The following is a 22,842-nucleotide window of genomic DNA, read 5'->3' on the forward strand; positions in this document are numbered from 1 at the left end:
GAGCCAGACACCACCTCAGAGACAGCTCAGTCCACCCGCGGCTGTCCAACCAGGTCAGAAAGGCCCAAAGAGGCCACATGATGCCGAGGTCACCTGGCCTGCCTGAGGGAGCTGGGTCCAGGCTCAGCCCTCCAATTCCCGGGGTCTCTTCCCAGACCCCAGGAGGCCTGATGGGTGGTGGTTCTAGGGGCCTGAACTGTGAATGTGGGACGCGGAGCTGGGCCAGGGCTCCAGAGCACAGGCTGCAGGACGGGAACAGGCTCTCCTGGCGGGAGGAAGAGCCCATAGCTGTCCGCCCGGCTTGTCGTCGCGCACGAAGCAGGTGTCGGTCAGCTGGGACAGGCCATCTCGAATTGGCAACCACCCCACTCAAATACATGGTTTTAAGTGAGCCCCACTCTGCAACTCTGGCCAACACAGCTATCCGCATTTGTTTGCCTAGCTCGGAAGGGAAAAAAATATCAAGAGGCAGGCGCTTCAAGTGAAAATGTATCCAACTCCCAGCAAAAGGTTGTGCTGCGGGCCCCCGGCCAGGCGGTATTCTTGGATTGGACCTCTTCCCTTGCCCTAAATTTAACCAGCTGGAAATCTTTTTTTAAGCGGCATCCTATTCAACCTTTTGAAATAAAGATTTGCCTTTTAATGGGAAATCTGCATTCCATTGTGGAGAAGGAGCCGGCACCCTTGGCTCAGCCCAGCTCCTCCTGGCACGGAGCTTCCTGGTTTTGGCTGCAAACCCAGGAAAGCTCACATGTGCGGGGGTGGAGGCCCCTGACCGTCCAGGCTGCTGTCCCTGGGCCGAGGGGACATTCTGAGATGGGCACAGAGGCTTTCTTAGGGAAAGCAGGAAATTAAAAGCAACAGCAATGAAAAGACACCTGCCAAGAAAATAAGACGTTCTTCTATTGTTTGCTCACGAACGTGCCCCACGCATGGGAGCTGCGTGCACCCCATGGTCAGGGAGAAACACCCGCACACACTGACTGGGTTCAAATCTCACCCTACCCCTCCTCGCTCATGAAACATCTCTGTGTCTCAGTTTCCCTATCTGTAAATCAGGGGTGAGGACAGCACCTGCCTCCCAGGGGCTGCTACACAGATTAAGTGAGTTAATAGCGGAACAGCACATTGGTAAGAGCACAGGTAGGGCCAAAAAATAAACGACAGATGAAATGGGTTCTCTCCTGGAAATGGCTCGCTACCAAATCACGCAGGAGGGAGGGTCAGGAGTGGGGAGAAACGTTTAGTCCAGGTTCGATTCTGCAGCCTCGGGTGTGAGGCTGGTGCTATGCAAGGGCTGCGGGAACAAGGACATGGCCTTCACCAGCGTGGAGAGATGAGGCAGATGTGGAGGTGGCCCCAAAGTGGGAGATGTCAGGGCAGAACTGGCAGTTGGGAATGTCTTTAGGGACAAAAAGGGACTCGAGCCAACCCCGAGGGAACTGGGCAGGCAGAAAGGGCGGGGTCCCGCGGGGGAGCAGCTCCTATCTTCCCGCAGATACACTAGGACGTCAGACGATAATGGAGCCTGTGTTCCGGGCACCTGGTCCAGATGGAGGCTATGCAGGTTGGTAGAGGCCAGGAGAGGAGGCGGGCACTGTTTCAGGACCCTGTGTGTGTAGACAACTTGATTTTCAAATGTATCACAGAAGTGGTGGCTGGACCTGTGTGAAGTATGAGGACCTGATGGAGACTCTGCATGATGACAGAGAGGACCGGAGAGGACTGCCCATCGGCTGAATCCCAGAGCACCTGGGGCATCTGGTCCCTTGTACCGGAGAGACAGGCAGCGTATGAAGGAAGGCACCCTATGGGGATGGCGCCAAGGGCCCCAGGCAGCCCCAGACACTGGAGGGGGACATGGGAAATGGAGGAAGTCAGTCCAGGCACAGGGCCCTATAAGCTGTTAGTTCCAAGGACAGGACTACCCAGGGTAGAATCAGAGCATGGCCACCTCTGCACAGCAGATGCTGTCCGGGAGGGCACGGGGGAGCCTGGGCAGGGTGAGGGGTGCACATGTGGAAAATTCGCCCAGCCGTACCTCTGTGGCACAGCTATCTGAGCACGTGTGCCTGTGTCTGAATGCCCATGTATGCACATGTGCCCAAGACCAGGGAGAGCAGATCCTGCAGGCCAGCTGTAAAGAGGGAAGGGGGAGCCCTGGACTAGAGCAGAACTCAGGAACCCCAAATCAGGGACTCATTCTCTTCATTATAACCTCGGGAGAAGAATTACAGAAAGTTACGAGAATTGCAATCACTGCCTTTGTGTGCCCAAGGTGTGTGCACTTGACCGTACATATGTTACGCCCTGATGAAAATGTTCATTAGGATAGAATATTTGCATAATTATATGTCGAGCTGTACTCTATTTTGGTAGGAAGGTAGGGGACTTCATGAGATGACCTCTCAGAGTTCTCAGGTTTCTTAAGGGCTATGAGGGAGTGGAATAATGGCCCTACAGATGGCCACATCCTCAACCCCAGAACCCAACCCCTGCTTCTGTGAACCCTACTCTCTATGAACTCATTACCTTGCATGGCAGAAGTCATGGGGATCAGTTAAGGATCTGGAGATGGGAGATTATCTGGTGGGGCAGGTGCAATCCCAATGTCCTTAGAAGTGGAAGACGGAGGCAGGCAGGGTCAGGGTGATGTGACGGATGGAGCTTATGGAGGGCACACGCCAGGGAGTGCCACAGCCTCGAGAAGCTGGGAAAGCCAAGGAAGCAGATTTTCTGCCCTTTGAGCCTCCATGGGGGAACACAGCCCTGCTGACACCTTCATTTTAGCCAAGTCTAACCTCCAGACTGTAAGATAACAAATGTATAGCCTGGCACAGTGGCTCTCATGCCTGTAATCTCAGCACTTTTGGAGACTGAGGCGGGAGGATCAAGCGAGCCCGGGAGTTCAAGACCAGTCTGGGCAACGAAGTGAGAACCTGTCTCTACAAAACACTCCTTTAAATAAAGATAATAAATTTGTGTTATTTTAAGCCACTTAATGTGCAGTAATTTGTTAGGGCAGTAACAGGTAACCAACACAGACTGTGACTCTCCGGGCACTGGGAGTCTCTATCCACCCTGCCACCATCCTTCCCAGAAGCTTCCCTTCTTCTGTCCAACCTCAGGACCTGCTCCCTCAACAGACAGGAACGAAGGTGCACCATCGGGAGGCTGCATGCCATGAGCATCTTAAGGGACGACACATCAGAAGAGACGTACGCGTGCCTTGGAGGCGGCAGAGGTACCCTGTGGATGGGAAGATGTGTAGCCGCTCAGGGCGTGTGTGGCCACATATTGTGGCAGTTCCTACACCCACGATGCAGGCAGCTGGCCTGTGGGCTCTCTCTCTGTCTCACATACACACAGACACACACACACAAACACAGGTGTGCACATGTGCAGGCACCAGCTCCCTTCACCCAGCCCATCCCTGCTGGGAGCCAGAGCACACACCTGGACACCCAAGGAAGCAGGCAATGCACGTGTCCTTTCCACCCTGGAGTCAGGTGCGGGTACCTCCCCCAGATTCCCTCAGCCCCTCCCCAGTCACAGCTCGGAGCTTGCAGGCCCTGCCTGGAGGGCCATTCATCAGCCTGGTTTCTGAGAGGAGCTTTCGTGCCGTGGGCCTGTGTGGGCACCTGCACCCATGTGGGCCTTCTGTAACCGGGAGGCTGTGCCACGTCTGTGGGTAGTTCGGTGTGCACATGCTGGATGGGCACATGCGTGTGGGTGCATGTGGGCATACAGTGGCATGCATGTGCACGCATGACAGGGGCTGACAGGTCCTAGGCCTGAAGTCGCGTGGAATCTCGGAATCCTGAGGCCTCCTCTCAAGCACTGTGCCGTCCCCTGCTGAGGTCCCTGAGTCACCATGATACTTGGTGCCCGGCCTCTGAATTGCCAGCCTAGCACTGCCCTGCCCTGCTCCCCTAGGGGGTGGGAAGTTCCCTCCGGAAGCTCCTGTCACACCTGAGGCTCCCAGCTCCCAGCACAGGCCCCGAGGGACAGCAGTGAGGACCAAGGCCAAGGAAGCTCCCATTTCCATGACAACAGCAGGAGGGGTCACAGGAGCTGCCAGAAGCTGGGAGAGGCAAGGAAAGACCCCCCAGAGCCTCAGCGAGATCACGGCCCCACTGACACCTTGACCTCATGCTTCTGCCTTCCGCAGCCATTAGTGAGCACATTCCCGTTGCTTCTGGCCACCCCGTGTGGCGTCTTGTTACAGCAGTCGCAGGAAATTCACATGGCCCCTACTGGGGTTTGGGCCCGTCGGTCAGAGGCTCCGCGTAGAAACTGGCCCCCCAGAAACCACATGGATGGGGAGGGCCCCGCATCACAGCCAGGATGCCACCCACCCCCAGGGGCCACACGCCCGGCCCTGCTGTTGTCCTAGGCGGGATGCCCCGTCATTCTGGTTCAAAAACGCGTGTGTTCCCTGCTGGAGCTGTACAAACACTTCCTCTCGGAGTTTGGAAGATCTTTCTGCGCATCCGATTCTCAAGTTCAAAGAATGATGGAAACAAGAAACAGCCCCAAGCCTGGGATGGCAGAGCTGGAGCCAGCCCTCTTCCCCGGAGAGGAGGTCAGGCCGGGCTGCAGGAGCCTGGGCAGAGGCCTGGGCCAGGACGGCAGCCCCACTCCTGAGAGGGAAGAGCAAGGCAGAAGGAAGAGGGCAGGAGCTGGGCTCTGCACGGTCACTGCAGGCTGACTCCCAACTGCTTCAGCAGCATCAAAAATATGACCAGGTGTTTGGAAATGAGAGCTGGCCAGGAATGGAAAAGCTCCTCCAAGAGAGACCAGAGGTGCCCTGGAGCACGTTTCTAGAGTGTGTGTGCTCACTCGCTCGCTCTCTCCCCCCTCAATCTCGCTCTCTGTCTTGCTACCTATCTCCCTCTGATACGAAAGGGAAGTGCTGGGAAGGGGAGGGCATGGTCCCTTTAAATGATATGGAAGGGGGTTAAGGAAATGCTGGGTCGAGAGGGGCATGATCCCTGGCTAGGAGCCAGGGCTTAGGGGAAGGTGTCCAAATGTTGCATTTTCCAAGATCACCCTGGCCCGCCATGCCCCCATCCTGGGCCTATAAAAACCCGAGACCCTAGCGGGCAGACACGCAGAAGCTGCTAGACAGCGGGAGGAACACATGGGCAGAAGAAGACAAGCAGCCAAGCGGCCAGGACATGGAGAGGACGTGGAGGGGAGCATGTCGGCAGCCCGACTCCACAGGAAAACCATCTCCCTTCTGGCTCCCCCATCTGCTGAGAGTCACTTCCACTCAATAAAACTTCGCACTCATTCTCCCAGCCCGGGTGAGATCCGATTCTTCCGGTCCACCAAGGAAGAAACCCTGGGATACGGAAGTCCTTCTGTCCTTGTGATAAGGAAGGGGACCTAACTGAGCTGGTTAACACAAGCCGCCTACAGACGGCTAAAGAGGACCCTGTAACACACGCCCTGTGGGGCTTCAGGAGCTGTAAACACTCACCCCTAGACACTGCCATGGGGTCAGAGCCCCATAGCCTGCCCGTCTTATGCTCCCCCAGAGGTCTGAGCAGCGGGGCACTGAAGAAGCGAGCCACATCCCCTCTCACACGCCCTGCGAGGGGGACAAGGGAACTCTTCCCATTTCACCTCTCCCACCCTTTCCTTCTCCCTGCACCCCTGCTGTCTCCTTACGTCCCCACAATTAGGGGGTTTCAAAGGGACAGTCCCCTTGGCATGGAAGGAACCGGCAACAACAGTCATGTGGCTGTAGGCAGCACCTTCAGCTCTAGAGGCCCAGGCGCTTCCCCCTGGGCACAGTGAAGAGGGTGGAGATGAGGAAGGTCCCTTCTGAAGTCAGAACAGTCCCTGAAGTTCCTGGTAGAAACCCCCATCAAGGCCAGACGCAGTGGCTCACGCCCGTAATTCCAGCACTTTGCGAGGCCGAGCCGGGTGGATCATGAGGTCAGGAGTTCGAGATCAGCCTGACCAACATGGTGAAACCCCGTCTCTACTAAAAGTACAAAACTTAGCTGGGCATGGTGGCATGTGCCTATAATCCCAGCTACTCAGGAGGCTGAGGCAGGAGAATCGCTTGAACCTGGGAGACAGAGGTTACGGTGAGCTGAGATCGCGCCACTGCACTCCAGCCTGGGAGACAAAGCGAGACTCCATCTCAAAAAAAAAAAAAAAAAAAAACCCACCGCCCAAGTTGTTTTCCCCAAAAGTATCAGTTTGGGGTTTGTCTATTTACAGATCCTCAGCATCACATAAAGGCTGGGGGCAGCCATTCGTTAATAACTCATAGAAGCCAGGGGACCAATTAGAACGGGTTTTCTATTTCAGGGCACGCCGGAAAAGCCACCGGGACCTGGAGCAGGCATTGCAGGAACAGGTGGGGGTGGGTAAGATGGTGGTCAGAAAAAAATTCCATAAAGGAGGAAACATTTCAAGGAAAGATATTAAAATAGCAAGCAATGATCCATTGTTAAACACTTCACATTTGTTTTCCCAAAGGTCCCTGCAACTTGCTTCTGGAAGAGTCAATGGAAAACTTTGGGAATGTAATTTTAATTGTCTATTTCACATCCACGTGGCCTGCTCCCTCCCCGCCCCCACGCAGGAGCTGCATCAAGACCCTCTTCCTCTAGCTCCAGCGGTGGCAGTTGTGGTGGAGTGACCGGGGGACACAGCAAGCAGGCAGCAGCCCCGCGCACACGGGGAGCTGTCTGGCCTTCACAGGGTTTTGATTGTATTATTTAACACCCAAGCCTTTCAGTGTGTGCCTGCCGCACAGTTTATGTTCCCAGCAGAGGGACAATAACTGAAGGAATATTTGCAAAAAGCTGAGTTAAGTAAATATTTTATGCCATTAGTGTAATGGGTCAGGAATGATGTGTTGGGGCAGGCGGGCCGGGGAGCCAGTGCTGCAAACGTGCAGAGGGTGACAGGGGTTCCTGTGAGCCTCAGCCACGCTCCGCCAACTCAGCCCACCTTTGAGGCCACCTAGTCAGAGAGGGTGGAGGGGCTGTGTGGCAGGGCTCCTCCAGGAGGGAGTCACTCCCCCTCCACCCTGACTTGGCTTGGTTCCAGCAGAGTTGAACTAAGCACACCTGACGCCCCGACGTCACTACTTAAAAAGGCAAAACCTCCCAGGAGCATGCGCTCTTGGCTCAGTGAATGCGCTCCTCAAAGTAGGGTGCCCGGGGCATCAGCTGGTTAGAACCTCGAATTCTCAGGCTGTGCCCAGACCCACGGGATGAGACGCTCTGGGGCTGAGACTCACGAGCTGTGTGACACGAGCGCTCCAGGGGATTCCGTATGGTCAAGCGCAGACTCACTGTCCCGGGCCACCAGCTGTCCAGCTCCCACATCCCCGTCCAGGAAGGTCCTTCCACCCTCCCTGGTGAAGCCACCCTGCTGACCACACCCACAGGCCGAGTCCGTCTCTTAGGTTCTAAGTATTTGACAAATTACGTGATGACCCAGCCAGGGGGGGCAAGTGTTCCCCATGCAGCACCTACAACCAGAGGATGGAGGCTGGGATTGATGTTCCAGCCCCGGACCCCCCACCGGAACCCCAAACCTGCCCACTCTCACCCCGGACCCCCCCACTGGTACCCCAAACCTGCCCACTCTCACCTCAGACCCACCCACTCTCACCCTGGACCCCCCCACTCTCACCTCAGACCTGCCCAATGTCACCCTGGACCTGCCCACTCTCACCTCAGACCCACACCCTCACCCTAACCCTTGGTTCAGTTAATGTGCAAGGTGAGACTGTGACTGTCATGGTCACCATGGACCTGCCCACATTCATGCTGGACCCACCCACTCCCACCCTCGACATGCCCGCTCTCACCTCAGACCTGCCCACTGTCACCATCACCCTAGACCCACCCACATTCATGTTGGACCTGCCCACTCTCACCCCAGACCCACACAGTCACCCCAACCAGCCCACTGTCATGGCCACCCTGGACCAGCCCACGTTCATGCTGGACCCACCTACTCCCACCCTGGACACGCCCTCTCTCACCCTGGACCAGTCCACATTCACATGGGGTGCCCTGCCTGCCTGGAGGGGACTGAGTCACTTAGGACGCACGGAAGCTGGGGGTGCTGGTAGCTGTCTTGGTCTATTTCACAGCCTTGGGGGGACCCAACTGCACCCCAGCAGAGGACCTGGAACAGGTTCCCTCAGCCTCACAGACAGGTGGCATCCAGTCCGGGGATTGTGGCCCTGACAAGGAGCCCCAGCTGCCCAGAGCCCCCCAGCAGGCAGCATCTCCTGGCCTCCCCCACCCACCACAGGGCTCCGGGGTGGGGCATCGAGGGAGGGTCTTTCTCTAAAGTCACGCAGCTCCCGAAAAAGACAAGGCAGCGTCTCCCCTCCCAGTCAGCCTCAGAATGGAAGGTCTGCATGCAGGGTCTGCCGCCCGGGGACAACAGGGAGCCCTGGAAATGACATGGCCCCGCCCCCCACCCTTCCCTGACGCCTTACTTTGGAAGGTTCTTCCTCCCAAAGTCTCCTCTCCTCCTGAAAAAGGGGTGCAGACACTCTGCCTTGCTTCAGGGGGCCTAGAGAGGGGACAGGGCCTGGGGAGGAGGGGACAGGGCCTGGGGAGGAGGGGACAGGATGAGGGTGAGGGCAGGGTGGGGGAGCCGGAGGGGATGTTGGGAAGGGCTCAGGGAAGGACAGGAGGTGGAGGCAGGGGTGGAGGACTGGGTGCTCTCGTCTGTGTGTGTGTCCCCTCCAAAGTTCACTGGCAAACAGTCTCCAACAGGAATATGTTAAGAGCTGGGGCCTTTAGGAGGTGATGAGGGCCTGAGGGCTCCTCCCCCGTGCCGTGCCGGGATTAAGGCCCCACAAAAGAAGCTTCACACAGCACTGGACATGTGTCCTTCACTTCCCACCACGGGAGCACAGAGAAAGAGGCACCATCCAGGAGCAGAGAGCAGCCCTCACCAGACACCCAGCCTGCTGGCACCTTGATCTTGGACTTCCAGCCTCCAGAACCGCAAGAAAATAAATGTCTTTTCTCATAAACTACCCAGTCTCAGGTATCTTGTTCTATAGCCCAAAAGGATTCAGACATGAAGGAGGGGAGGGGCACAGCTAGGACGGTGGCGGCGAGGAGGGATGCAGGTGGGAGGATGGTGGAGGGGAGGGGTGCAAGTGGGAGGGTGGGGAAGGGGAGGGGCACAGGTGGGAGGGTGGGGGAAGGGAGAAGCACAGGTGGGATGGTGGAGGACGGGGAGGAGCACAGGTAGGAGGGGCATCTGTAGGATGCAGGATCAGGGGCATCTGTAACCCCAGGCCTGGCACCGTGAAGCACTGGAAGCCACCAGGTGCAGTGAGATGGCGCCGGGTCAAATGAGCCCCTGTGGAGGATCAATGGCAGCCAGAGCCATTAGCCAGGAAAATGAGACAGAAGCGAAGGCCTGACAGGTGATCGATACCAGGTCACGCAGGGCAGACAGGAAAGGGTCCAGCGGAGGACACCAGGGGCCAGCGATTGGCATCTCAGCCAGAGGAGGCGGCCGAGCTGTCTGTCACACACAAGCCTCCCACCTCAGGGACCTGCCATCACTGACATAGCTTGGACTCAGAGTGGCCTGAGAGAACTGCAGGGACCACCAAATACCCGAGCCTCCTGGACACTGGGGCCCCCTGGGGGTGGGTTTCCAGGACAGTGGAGCAGTACACCCCAAACAAAGGAGGCCCTGGGTGCACGCACAGGGTGCATGGGGACCCTGCAGCCTCAGTGGCACTGGCCGCCCGAGGTGGGAGCAGGTCTAGGAAGGATGCTGTGCACACAGGCAGAGGCACTGAGGAATCCAGGGCACTCCACAGCCAGGCGCAGGCTGGCCACCGCTGGGACAAGCCACCCGGCCCTGCCTCCCATCCAGCTTCTCTCCACCTAAAGGTCAGGGGCCTGGGAGAGGCATGCAGGGGCCTCCAGTCCAATCCCACCCTTGCTGGGTGAGAGGCATGGCTCCCTGACAGCCGGGGAAGCATCCTCTCCACCCACGCCGGCACCGGGATCAGGATGGAGGAGAGAGGGTGCTCCCACACCTCCATTCCTGCAGGTTCATGGCCACTTGTGGCAGCCGTGTGGCCTCAGGCAGGCTGCTGAGCCTCTGAGCTCGCCTCACAGGGCTCCCATGATGGTCAGGTGAGGTGACCAATAGAGAGGGGTTGCCCACAGCCTGGCACACATGTTCCCTAGTACAGAGGGTCTGCCCAAGCGAGCGTGTGTGCATGGGTGCCCACATGTGCGGTGTGTGTGTGCATGTGTTGTGTGCCTGTGTGTGCATCTGTGTGCACATGTGCCTGTGTGTGCTGTGTATGCTGTGTGTCCATGTGTGTGCTGTGTGCAGTGTGTGTCCGTGTGTGGTGTGCACATGTATTGCTATGTGTGCATGTGTGTGCAGTGTATGCATGTAAGTACATGCTGTGTGTGCACAGGTGCATTTCTCAATAGGGAGAGTTGTCTGAGGCAAAGGCGACCCACAGGAGCTAAGGGCTCTCTTTGCTTCCACATATGCCGATTTCATTTTGCTCACTGGATTGCAAAGGCCCTCATGAGCGAGTGAGAGCTGCCACTTCGATCTGCGAATCTTGCTCAGGAAAACGTGACATGCACGTTTCCACTGGGCACTGGAGAAAGAGCCAGGGGACTTGGGCAAGACAAAATAAAACCAGTCAGGGTGGTGAACACGGGCAGGATGTCCACATTGCTCCTCTCTCCTCTACAGACCCTAGTGGGCCAGTGGGGCCCTGGCCGCCTCCTCCTCCCTCCCTCCCCCTCCTGCTTCCCTCCCCCTCACCTCCTCCTCTCCTCCTTCCTCCCTCTCTTCCTCCTCCTCCCCCTCCTCTGTCTCTTCCTCCTCCCTCTCCTCTTCCTCTCTCCCTCTTCTTCCTCCACCTCCTCCTCTGCCTTCTCCCCCTCCCCTCCACCTCNAGTCCCGTCAAGCACAGACCTGGGACCCACATAGACCCGGGTCAGGTGCCGGCCCCTCTGCAAGACCCTTGTCGGACCCCTGGGCCACTCGGGTTCTTGCTGTCGAATGGGAGCACTAGCTGTCATGGTGACAACTCCAGCAGCGTCCTGGGGACTGAAGCGCACACCAGGTGGCCCAGCCTAAGTGGATGGCTCTGAAAAGTCCTCTGGACACAAGGGGTCCCAGGCTCCTCCTGGGAGAAAACGAGGCCCTCCCTCCTGGCCTTCCAGACTCAACGGAGCTTCTCCAGGCTGCAGGGACAACGGGCAGGAACTGCTCTAAAGCCAAGGGCCTGGGGCAGAAGTGAGCAGCAGCCAGTGGCACCTGCAGAGCAGGGGCACCTGCAGGTTCCCAAGAGAGCCTGCAAGATCTCAGCAAAGGCAAGAGCAGAAGGAGAGGTATCCGGGGCGGACGAGGAGTGGACACGGTGGTGGTGAGAGAGGACAGGAGGAGGAAGGCCAAGGCTGTCAACAGGGACGGGGCCAGCATCTTTCCATGCCCACAGCAGCCATGCCAGGTGGGACCCCAGCCACCCAGGCACCAGCCTGGGGAGGCCAGACAGGAAGCCCTACAATGGGAGGGCCGGGATGTGCCTGAGGGAGGGGCTCAGAGGCACCCCAGGGAGAAAGCAGAGTGGCTGGGCTCTCTGTGCCTCTGTTTCTCTACACACAATAGGGGCACAGGGTTGCAGTGCTGCAGGAGTCGGGGGTAGGAGGTGGGTGGAGTCAGCCCAAGAGGCACAAGCCTCGTAACAAGCAAGCAGCGCAGCTGTGGTGGTTGTTTCTGAGAATGCGTGGATCAAAAAAAGGAGGCAGATGGTAAAAGTTAAAATGTAAAACAGGTGTGCAAAGCCAGGCATGGTGGCACAGCCATGGGGCACACCTACTTGGGAGGACCACTGGAGCCCAGGAGTTTGAGGCCAGCGTTGGCAACGCAGTGAGACCCTGTCTCTAGTAATTAAAATAAAATAAACAGGTGTTCAAATACAAACTTGTGCTCTCATGTTCACAGCGGCGCAATTCACAGTGGCCAAAGGGAGGAAACAACTCAAATATCCATCAAGGAAGAAAGGATCAACAAAATGTGGTCAGCGCAGACGGTGGAACATCACACAGCTAGACAGAGGTGAGCTAGACTCATGTCACCACACGGAAGAAGCCAGATGCAAAAGGTGCATATTGTATGATTCCACCGATACAGAATGTCCAGGATAGGCAGATCCACAGAGACAGAGAGCAAATGGGTGGGTGCCAGGGGATGCAGACTGACCACTAATGGGTACGGGGTTTCCTTTGGGGTGATGTGAATGTTCTGGAACTAGATAAAGGTGGTTGTATGAGGCCGTTCTTGCGTTGCTATAAACAACCACCTGCGACTGGGTGATTTATAAAGAAAAGAGGTTTTGTTGGCTCACGGTTGTGTGGGCTGTACAGGAAATATGGCTGGGGAGGCCTCAGGAAACTTACAGACATGGCGGAGGGTGAAGAGGAACCAGGTACGTCTCACATGGGCTGGAGCAGAAGGAAGAGAGACAGGGAGGAGGAGTTACACACATTTAAACAACCAGGTCTCATGAGAACTCACTCACTATCACGAGAACAGCAAGGAGGAAACTGGCCTCCGTGATCCAATCACCTCCTCCAGGCCCCTCCTCCAACCCTGGGGATTACAGTTTGACGTGAGATTTGAGTGGGGACACAAATCCAAACCACATCAGTGGTGGCTGCACAATACCGCATATGTGCTAAAAGTCACTGAATTGTTCACTGTAAAATCGCTAATTTTATATGATGGGAATTTCACCTGGATAAAACAAAATCTTAAAAATAAAGTTTAAAAAACAACAATGGCCAGGTGCGACGGCTCACTCCTATAATCCCAGCACTTTGGGAGGCTGAGGCAGGGGTCATTTGAGCTCACGAGCTTGAGACCAGCCTGGGCAACATGGCAAAATCCTGTCTCTACAAAAAAAATACAAAAATTAGGCGGGTGTGGTGGTGCACCTGTGGTCCCAGCTACTGGGAAGGCTGAGGTGGGCGGAAACACTGAGGCTGGAAAGTTGAGGCTGCAGTGAGCTGGGATCGTGCCACTGCACTCCAGCCTGGGTGACAAAGCAAGACCCTGTCTCAAAAATAGCAATAATAATAATTGTAATAATGACAGTGAACATTCTGGAGGCGCTCCCTCTGAGCTGAAGAGGGTTCTGAGGGCTTTGGCCCAGTGAACTGTTGCAGGACCCTACGAGGTGGGAACTTCTCTGTTGCCTTTTCCCTGCTGAAGGAACCGAAGCTCAGAGAGGGTGAGTGACTAACCCAAGGTCACCCAGCCACTAAGAGGCCAAGGGGACAAGAGAACTGAGTGGAAGGAGGAAATCAGGAAGAGGCTGACAGGAAGTGAGCAGGAGACAGTGTGCAGCTGTCCTCGCGATGGTCCCAGCCTTGAAGGCAGCGTTCTGGCTCCCGGAACTGGCAGTAGGAGGACATTGCTGGAGGGAGCCAGAGGTGGGGCGGGCAGGAGGGCTGCCTGAGCCCTGAGCCCTGAGCCCTCAGCAGGCTCCTTGGAGAGTGACCTGGACCTTAACGTTGACCCTGGCACCCTGCCTGCCCTTCCCTGTGATGCCCCACGCCCCCACCCTGCACCTGCTCCTGCGACTTGAGGAAACGGACTGACATCCTTTAAAGGAGGGGTTCCATGGCCGGGCGCGGTGGCTCAAGCCTGTAATCCCAGCACTTTGGGAGGCCGAGACGGGCGGATCACGAGGTCGGGAGATCGAGACCATCCTGGCGAACACGGTGAAACCCCGTCTCTACTAAAAAATATAAAAAACTAGCAGGGCGAGGTGGCGGGCGCCTGTAGTCCCAGCTACTTGGGAGGCTGAGGCAGGAGAATGGCGTGAACCCGGGAGGCGGAGCTTGCCGTGAGCTGAGATCCGGCCACTGCACTCCAGCCTGGGCGACAGAGTGAGACTCCGTCTCAAAAAAATAATAATAAAAAAAAAAATAAAGGAGGGGTTCCTGAGCCTGGGGAGCGCGACTTCCTAGCCTGTCTGGAAACACCAAACGCCAAAGAAACCTAAGCTGGGCTCCAAAGAAGCCGCAGCCGATCGAAAGTGATTGCTGCACAGGTTTTTCTTTGGAATTGGTTTTTTGTTCAGGTGTTTTTTGGATTCGTATCATCAACATTAGAACTCAACATGAGAAATCCTCCTGGCACCCTCAGACCCCCAGGATACACCCGCAGCACCCCATCCCTCAGGAGTCTAAGGATTGGGCCACGGGAGGTGCTCCCCATGCCTTAGCTAGACGCAGGGCTCTCCCACAGGCTCCTGCAAGCCCACCAGGGCTAGGCGCTTCCCACACCTTCCCACCCCACCCATCCACCTTCCGTCCAAGCAGGAGTGCAGCCTGCTTGAGCTCAGCGTCCCCTCCTCTGAGAAGCAGCCCGGCCCCATCCTGAGTGCCCCTGGTCCCGCAATCCCTCCTCACGCGTATGGGGCTGGCCGTTGATGTCGCCTGGGCTGGGGATACACCTGCCATGCAAACACGTGACTAAGCATCTTCCTATCCTGGGCCCTCTCTGCGTTGGGCCCCAGGAAGCCCCTCCAGGGGACTTCAGTCGCCCATCCACCTACAAAGCCCCTCATCTGCAGCGGCAGCTTCGTTCCCGGGACGTGCCCCAGGCTCTGCTCAGGCATGGCCCCCAGACCCTCAAGAGCCCCCGAAACATGATGACCTCCGGCCACATGCCAGCTGCCAGGAGGAGGCTTCAAGACCCCAGATAAGTGCCGGGCTGGCCATGCCCCAGGGACAGAGGACCCAGTGTGACAGAATCCGGCCTGGGCCACAGCCACCCACACAGCCCATCCCAGTTCAGCCCCAGGCAGACAAGAAAAGTCCCACCAGGGGCTGGAGCAGATGGGGCGGGCTCCGGACCCCTGCCTGGCCCACCATCTGTCCTGCCAGTCGGTCTGTCTACCCAGGCAGCCCCTCCTCCCGGCCCACCATCTGCCCAGCCCTGCTAGGCCCTCCTCCTGGCTCCTCCTGGCTCCTCCAGGGCCCTCGGGAGGGGACAGAGCCAGAGCCAGGGCCCAGACCCCCACTGCCTTCGGCCCGCCCCATCTGGCACCTCCAGGAGAAGGGAGCGGCAAGAGCTCGGCCAGGGCAGGGGCACTCCAGGGCAGCCGGAGGCCCCCGCCAGCTGTCTCACGATGAGATGAGCAGAGGGAGGGGGAGGGGAGGAAGGGAGAGGCTCCGGGAGGACAAGGGCCCCTCCCCTCCTCGTCCCCTCTTCCTCCCCTGCCCACGTGGCCTGGGGGGAAGGCGGTACGCAGATGGGAGCATCCCAGCTGGTCCAGGCCTCTGCTCCCCCAAGCTCCTTCTCCCTGGCGGGCAGCTCTTCTGGGTCCCTGAGGTGCTGTGCAGCCCTTTCCCTGGCCCTGGGACCCCCAGAGCCTGAGATGAAAGAGGAGTTGCTTCCATGGAGGGTCCCAGTGCAGGCTAGGGGACGCTGGCCCTCAGGATGCCAGGTCCCCAAGACATAGGGACCAGAAGGCCCAGCTCTGCCTCCATGGTCCAGCAGCCCCAAAGTCCCTGCTCAGAAGCCAGCGATGGGAGGGCAGGGCCTGCCTGTGGGACCCACCTTGGGCACAGCAATCACCAGGCCCTGGGCAGACAGCAGCGCAGCCTGTGGGTCCAGGGCTGGGGCAAGTCGGCAAGTGCACCCCCAGAGGTGGAATGACAGGAGCTCCTGTGGAGGACGCAGGCGGCCCCCGCCCCTCACTCCACCTTGAGTCCTGAGGGTGCACACGGCTGGCTCTCCCTGGCTTATGAAATGCCCCACATCGCTGCCCCTCAGGGTCCTCCTCACCCTGTAGCCTGCAGGGTCAGGAGCGTGACTTTGGTGTCAGGAGAAGGGCGGCTCCTCTCTGTGGCAGGTGTTGGGGGAGGAGTGGGGTTCATTATAAATTACACTCCCCTCAAACCCGGCTGTTAGGCGAGGGCAAGGTTGGGGTTCAGACTGCTCTCTGCTGGGGAGGGGCAGCCCTCAGGTGTGCCTGGGCAGGTTCCCATGGCAGGCCAAGAGGGCAGACCCTAGGCACGTCCACCCCCTCTCTCTGGTCCCACTGCCCCCTACTCGCCACGTGCCCTGAACAGCCCCCAGGCGAGCGCCCACAGGGAGGATGCTGAAGGGCTGGAGGACAGGAGCCCCGGCTGAGGCTGTGACCCCAGCTGTGCTCCCCATTCCCTCTTAGGACCAGCCAAGACCCAAGGACAGAGGGCCAATCAGGACCCAGAGTTCACCCCACCCCCATCACGGCCCTCCCAAGGGGCCCCCAGGAAGAGCAGCTTCCATTGACCGAGGACGGCGGACGCCCTCCTGCTGACCCTCCCCACAGATCCTGGAGCCCTTGGGTCCCTCCCCACCCCCACTGCACTGGGCCAGCCCACAGGCCCTGATGGGGGTGGCCACGGATAACCACACAAACATGCATTTTCCTTGTAGGAACAGGCAGGTGACAACCAGTGTCCTACTTTCCTGCATTAAAACACCCAAATCAACAGGACAGAGAAGGACCCGGAGGAGGGGGACCTGAGGAAGCCAGCCGGGCGCTCAGCCTGCTTGTCCAGGTCGGGACAGCACCACTAAACTCACCTCCGCGCGCCCCGCGGGGCCCAGGAGACTCGGTCCTCCCTGGGCTCCCCCAGGCCTGGGGTGGATGTTGGAATAAAGCGGGGATAACCACGATGAGACCCCAGCCCTGGAGGTGCCCTCGGCAGAAGCCCGAGATCAAAGCTGGGAGATTCGTGGCTGGACAGCACCACCTCGTGGACATATTGGAGATTACCAAAGTCAAACAGTCAATTGGTTCTTGGTTCTGGGATCCTCTTAATTGGGTCTTAGCTGGGGATTTCTTTCCCTTTCCCCAGCAGCCGGGACTTTGTGACTATCAGAAACACCTGCCAGACCTGGGTCTGGCGAGACCCCGTCTCTACCAAAAAAAAAAAAAAAAAAATTAGTGCGGCTCAGTGGTCCCGGATACTCAGGACGCTAGATGGGAGAATCGCTTGAACCTGGGAGATTGAGGCTGCGTGCCACTGCACTCCGCCAGGGTGACAGAGAGAGACCCTGTCTCTAAAGAAAGAAACGATAAGAAAAGGCCGGGCGCTGCAGCACACGCCTGTAATCCTAACACTGTGGGAGGCCGAGGCGGCAGATCACCTGAGGTCGGGAGTTCGAGACCAGCCTGACCAACATAGAGAAACCCCGTCTCTACTAAAAATACAAAACTTAGCCAGGCGTGGTGGTGCATGCCTGTAATCCCAGGTACTCGGGAGGCTGAGGCAGGAGAATCGCTTGAACCCAGGAGGCAGAGGTTGCAGTGAGCCAAGATCATGCCATTGCACTCCAGCCTGGGCGACAGAGTGAAACTCCACTTAAAAAAAAAGAAAGAAAGAAGGAAGCCCCTGTCTTCTAATCAGATGTTGCTGGTTTTCAGAGAGCCCAATCCAGGAACTTCAAACAAGGCAGGGAAATCAATGCCCCTGAACAAAGGGTTTCTCTTCAACAAGCCCCTCCCCTCCCTGACACTGGCACCCGGGCATTCACGCACAAGCCCCTCGCCTCCCCGACACTGGCATTCTGACATTCACCCACTGTCCAGGGCAACTAACCCTTCCTCTCACCACTGACGGGACGGCACCCTGGCCTACCACTTTTGAGGGGAAAAAAATAGAAATCTCTGGCCAAAGAGGGGACAAATCGAGCCTAAAATCAAGCCTTGGTATCTCGCTTTTTAAATCTATTTATACCTTTTGTGTATTGGTTAATTTTTTGTGTATTCATTGTGCATAATTGCCGAATACACAGTGAATACACAAAAGCTATAAATAGATTTAAAGAGCAAAACCAAACCAAAACCCATTGGTAATCCACTGGAAAAACAAGGCTCCAACTCTCTATTCTGAACATTATCAATTAAAAGAAAAAAATTAAGAATTTCCCTCTTAAACTATATTTCAGAATAACTCAATAACTCCAGTGGACAACAGCAAGGTTTTTTGTTTTGGTTTGGTTTTTTTTTTGTTTTTGTTTGGTTGGTTTCTTTTTCTTTTTTTGAGATGGAGTCTTGCTCTGTCGCCCAGGCTGGAGTGCAATGGCACAACCTTGGCTCACTACAACCTCTGCCTCCTGGGTTCAAGTGATTCTCCTGCCTCAGACTCCTGAGTAGCTGAGATTACAGGCACCCGCCACCAGGCCCTGCTAATTTTTTGTATTTTTAGTAGAGACAGGATTTCACCATGTTGGCCAGGCTGGTCTCAAACTCCCGACCTCAGGTGATCCACCCACCTCAGCCTCCCAAAGTGCTGGGATTACAGGTGTGAGCCACCACACCCGGCCTGTTTGGTTGTTTTATTTAAGAGACAGGGCCTCGCTCCATCACCCAGGCTGAAGTGCAGTGGTGTACTCACAGCTCACTGCAGACTTAACCTCTTGGGCTTAAGGAATCCTTCTGCCTCAGCCCCTGAGTAGCTGAAACTACAGGCGCACACCACCACACCTGGCTAATTTTTTATTTTTTTGTAGCGATGGGGTCTTGCCATGTTGCCCAGGCTGGATTCAAGCTCCTAGCCTCTCCCACCTTGGCCCACAAAAGCTCTGGGATTACAGGCGTGAGCCACCGTGCCCAGTCTTTTTTGTTGTTGTTTTTAACAGAAAAATTTGAGCTAGTCGTTGTGAAGAGATGAGATCATGAGAGAAATCGCGATTTGGCCACCTCTCATGACATAATTATTTCTCACAAGGGTCATGGATGAGATCAGTAATGACAAAACAAGGGCATTACAGCGTGGGTTTGGGCTATGGCCACCTGGACCCACTGGGTGCACTTAGCATTATAGGTGCTTCCGTGTGGCTCTCACAGCTCTGCCCACCAAGGCTTCTGGCAAAGAAAGATGAGCCTGAATCTAAGGGTGTTAGATTCCATTTGCAGGAGACACAGGGCGAGGTGACACCACAGGGAGGCAAACAGCTGCTGAATAGGTGACACATTTGCAGGACAGCTGATCTGGTTTCTGCAACAAATCACAAGTGGTGGGAGGAGCAATGCGGGTCGGGGGTGGTGCCTGATCTAGAGTAAGAGAGGTTCCGGAGGCACCACCACAAAACTTAGACTGTGGGCCCTGTTAGGAACCTGTGTGTTTCATCTGATGGAGGTAAGCAAACCATCAGAGGAATGTGGGCCGGACGGGGCCTGAGTGGGTGCCAAGGAATGACTGTTAATTTGAACATTACCCTAAGGGAGCCACAAGTGTGATCCAGAGTTTCCCGTACCTGGCGCCTTGCATCCTGAACTTCATAGGAACAAAATTTCAGAATATTTGCTACAGGATGGAAAATGCTTCAGCCAAAGGGGAAGAGCAAAGAGAAAGACAACAGCAATCCATGAAACAACTGTGGCGATTGTCGATAAAGCAAGTGTGCTAATCACTGATCACATGTGTGAGTTTATTTGAAAACTTACATTAAAAAATTTTGAGGCCAGGCATGGTGGCTCACGCCTATAATCACAGCACTTTGGGAGGCCGAGGCGAGTAGATCACCTGAGGTCAGGAGTTCAAGATCAGCCTGGCCAACGTGGTAAAACCACATCTCTACTAAAAATAAAAATAAAAATAAAAGCAAAATTAGCCGGGCGTAGTGGCAGGAGCCTATAATCCCAGCTACTCAGGAGGCTGAAGCAGAATCGCTTGAATCCAGAAGGCAGAGTTTGCAGTGAGCCAAGATTGCACCATTGCACTCCAGCCTGGGCAACAACAGTGAAACTCCGACTCAAAAAAAAAATTTGTTTTTGAAAAGAGACCAGGCATGGTGGCTCGTGCCTGTAATCCCAGCACTTTGGGATATCAAGGCAGGAGGACTGCTTGAGGCCAGGAGTTTGAGACCAGCCTGGGCACATGGTGAGACCCTCATCTCTAAAAAAAAGTACAAAAATTTGCCTCCCAAGACACGTGCCTGTAGTCCCAGCTACTTGGGAGGCCTGGGAGAGAGGATTGCCTGAGGCTGGGAGGTTGAGGCTGCAGTGAGCTATGATCAAGCCACTGCGCTCCAGCCTGGGTGACAGAGCCAGACTCTGTCTCAAAAAATAAAGAAACAAAAATAAAGAAAGACATAGCCTTTCTCTTACAGACATGATCAGGCATCATGGAAATCTTATTGCAGAAGTTGCTCGCCCTTCACCCCCGGCCTCACCTCTCTGTTTCAGGGGATCTGAGTTTAGGGAAGGAAAGTCTATGGGGCCATAACTTCTCCCTTGTGGCTCCTGCACCCACAGCCATGGGCCCCCCACATTGGGGCTGGGGGCCTGAGCAGAGTCCCTGGCCAGCCCCCACTGAGCTCCAGCATCCGGGACAACCTCACGCCATCCCTCCTGGACTTTGTGCTGGGAATGAGCTCAACTGGAGAGCCCCCCTGAGGTCTGGTCGATCCAGCACACCCTCCGCAGTGGGCAGAATGGTGCCCCCCACATCCTAATCCCGGGACTGTGAATGGGCTACTTTTCATGGCAAAAGGGACATTGCCAGTGTAAGTGAGGGTCCTGCGATGGGAGACTCCCCGGGATTACGCAGGTGAACCCAATGGCATCACAAGGGCCCCTGTGAGAGAGAGGTGGAGGTCAGAGCAGATGTGGTGTGAAAGCAGAGGGTGCGGTGACGCCCCAGCCTGGGACTGAGGCCCAGAACACGGTGGCCTTCAGAAGCCGGGAAAGGCCAGGAGACGGATCTGCGCCCAGCCTCCAAAAGGAAGCCAGCCCTGATGACACCATGGCTTCAGTCCAGTGCGGCCCCATGGGACTTCTGATCCCCAGAAATCTAAAATTATAAATTGGCATTGTTTTGATCATTTTGTGGCTGATATGTGTGATGAGGGGGTTTTCACACTCTTATGTGGGATGGGAAACGTCTTTAGAACAGTGGCACTTTACCTGTCTTATATGGGGGAAAAATGAGGAAAAAATAAATTTGCATTGTTTTAAACCACTGAGTTTGTGGTCATGTGTAACAGCAGAAACAGCAAACGGATGCGCCCTCCGAGGCTCCCCTACATGCCTGCGAAGCTCAGGGTCACTGGGGAGGGTCACCCTGGCCATCTGGGGGCAGGTGGTACATTACGACCTCCCTCCCTCATCACCGCCCTTCCTCCCCCACCACCATCCTTGATGACACAGGGACCAACCCACGGTGAAGCAGCCAGACAGGCAGGCTGTGCTAATTCCCTGCAAGGCAGAGCTGTTCCTCCAGCCTTGGAATGCAGCCAGCCCCTGCACAGCAGCCTCAAGGGGACAGGACCCCCATGCTCTCTCCTCTCCTCTTTCCCCTGGCCCCGGCCCTGCCCCTCTGCTCCCTGCCCACAGCCCTGCTGCCTTGGGCCTCCCTTGAGCTCCCAGGACAGGTTGGCAAATCGCTATGTGTGCATATTTTCTAGGGAGAGTCCACAACCATGGTCAGAGTCCCTCTAGTCCAAAAAGAGACAGAGCCACGGCCTCGAGCAGCTCCTTGGGCCCCAGGTACTGAGCTGGAACTGGATTCCCTGAGCCAGCTCTTATTCCACGGTGACAAGCAACTGCTGAGGTAGCCTCCTCTTATCTTCCCCAGAAACCAGATTAGATGCGGCCAGCAAAAAGCATATTCTCGGCTGGCAAAATGCTTTCACTGGCCCAAAGGTCCCCTGTCCCTCCAGCCCACAGAGGGCACCGCACTCCCTCATCCAGACGGGCTCCGGGCCCTGTGCCCCACCCCCCCGGAGTGAGCCTAGGCCCTGTGCTGCGTTCATCGTCTGGGAGCACTGTGAGGTGTGGGTTTCCCGTGACATCCAGACCCTTGAGTCCTTGGGAGCAAGGACTGGACTCTCTGGTTTCCCTTCACATGGCAGGTGCTGAATCAATGCCCGGGAACCAAGGCATCCCGTGAGGTGACAGAGGCTGAGCTGGAGAAGGCTTACCTGAGACCTGCACAGATTCAGGCATTATCACTGCCAGGGCTAAGCAAAGGAAGCGAGGCTGCCGCGGACGCAACTCCAGGCTCAAACTGGGGCGGCCCGAACGTTCCTTCGTGGGGCCCTGGGGCTGGTGGAGTGGGGTCTATGCTCTTCCCCCGATCTTTCGGCAGGTCCTGGCTCGCCCAGGTCAGCCCCACCCTCCAACGCACGAGGTGTCACCGGGCACCTGCTCAGTGGAACCTGTTGCTGTCCAGAGACTGCAGGTGGTGACGATGAGGTCAACACCCATGGCCATGGGACCAACATCAAGATGTTTTCCTATCCAAGGACTGCACCAGAGGGACACCCGTCCCTGCCACCCATACACACACACACACACACACACGAGATCCTGTCCCCTGATGGGGGAGGTAAGAGGGAGCAGGCCCTGCAGTGACCTGTTGGCCCTCTCTTATCCACCTGACATGGCCAAAGGTAGCGACGTTATCTCCCATAGCATGTCCTCTCCTCCGTATCAGGACACAGTACACATCCAGGTGCCTATGAAATAGACGTTTCTGGAGATAGCAGGCCCTTTGCGGGCTCTCTGGAAAGATCCTGTGGAAAGATTCCCGGTGAACGGAGAAGCCCTTTAGCCACACAGTGTCCAGGGGCCCCACCGCACCTCTGGCCTTTGGGCAAAGTCAGCACCAGCCACTCCCACCCCACCCACCACCTTCGTGCGTTCTGCAGTCGCCACTCCCTGCCCACCAGGGACCAGACACTGGCCAGAGCCAGGGCAGGGGCAAGCCCTCTTCACCGTTTCCACAGGAAACCCTGGACCCTGTCCCCACAGCCTGGCCCCCAGACAGCTGCCCC

At 56.7% G+C, this 22,842-nt stretch overlaps 1 pseudogene; it reads left to right on the forward strand.

The window, feature by feature from the left end:
• Positions 1–20,885: 20,885 nt before the first annotated feature.
• Positions 20,886–20,981, forward strand: LOC112610515 (annotated as a pseudogene).
• The last annotated feature ends 1,861 nt before the right edge of the window (positions 20,982–22,842 follow it).

This window comes from Theropithecus gelada, chromosome 16, assembly GCF_003255815.1.
Source record: "Theropithecus gelada isolate Dixy chromosome 16, Tgel_1.0, whole genome shotgun sequence".
In the NCBI taxonomy this organism is placed as follows: Eukaryota; Metazoa; Chordata; class Mammalia; order Primates; family Cercopithecidae; genus Theropithecus; species Theropithecus gelada.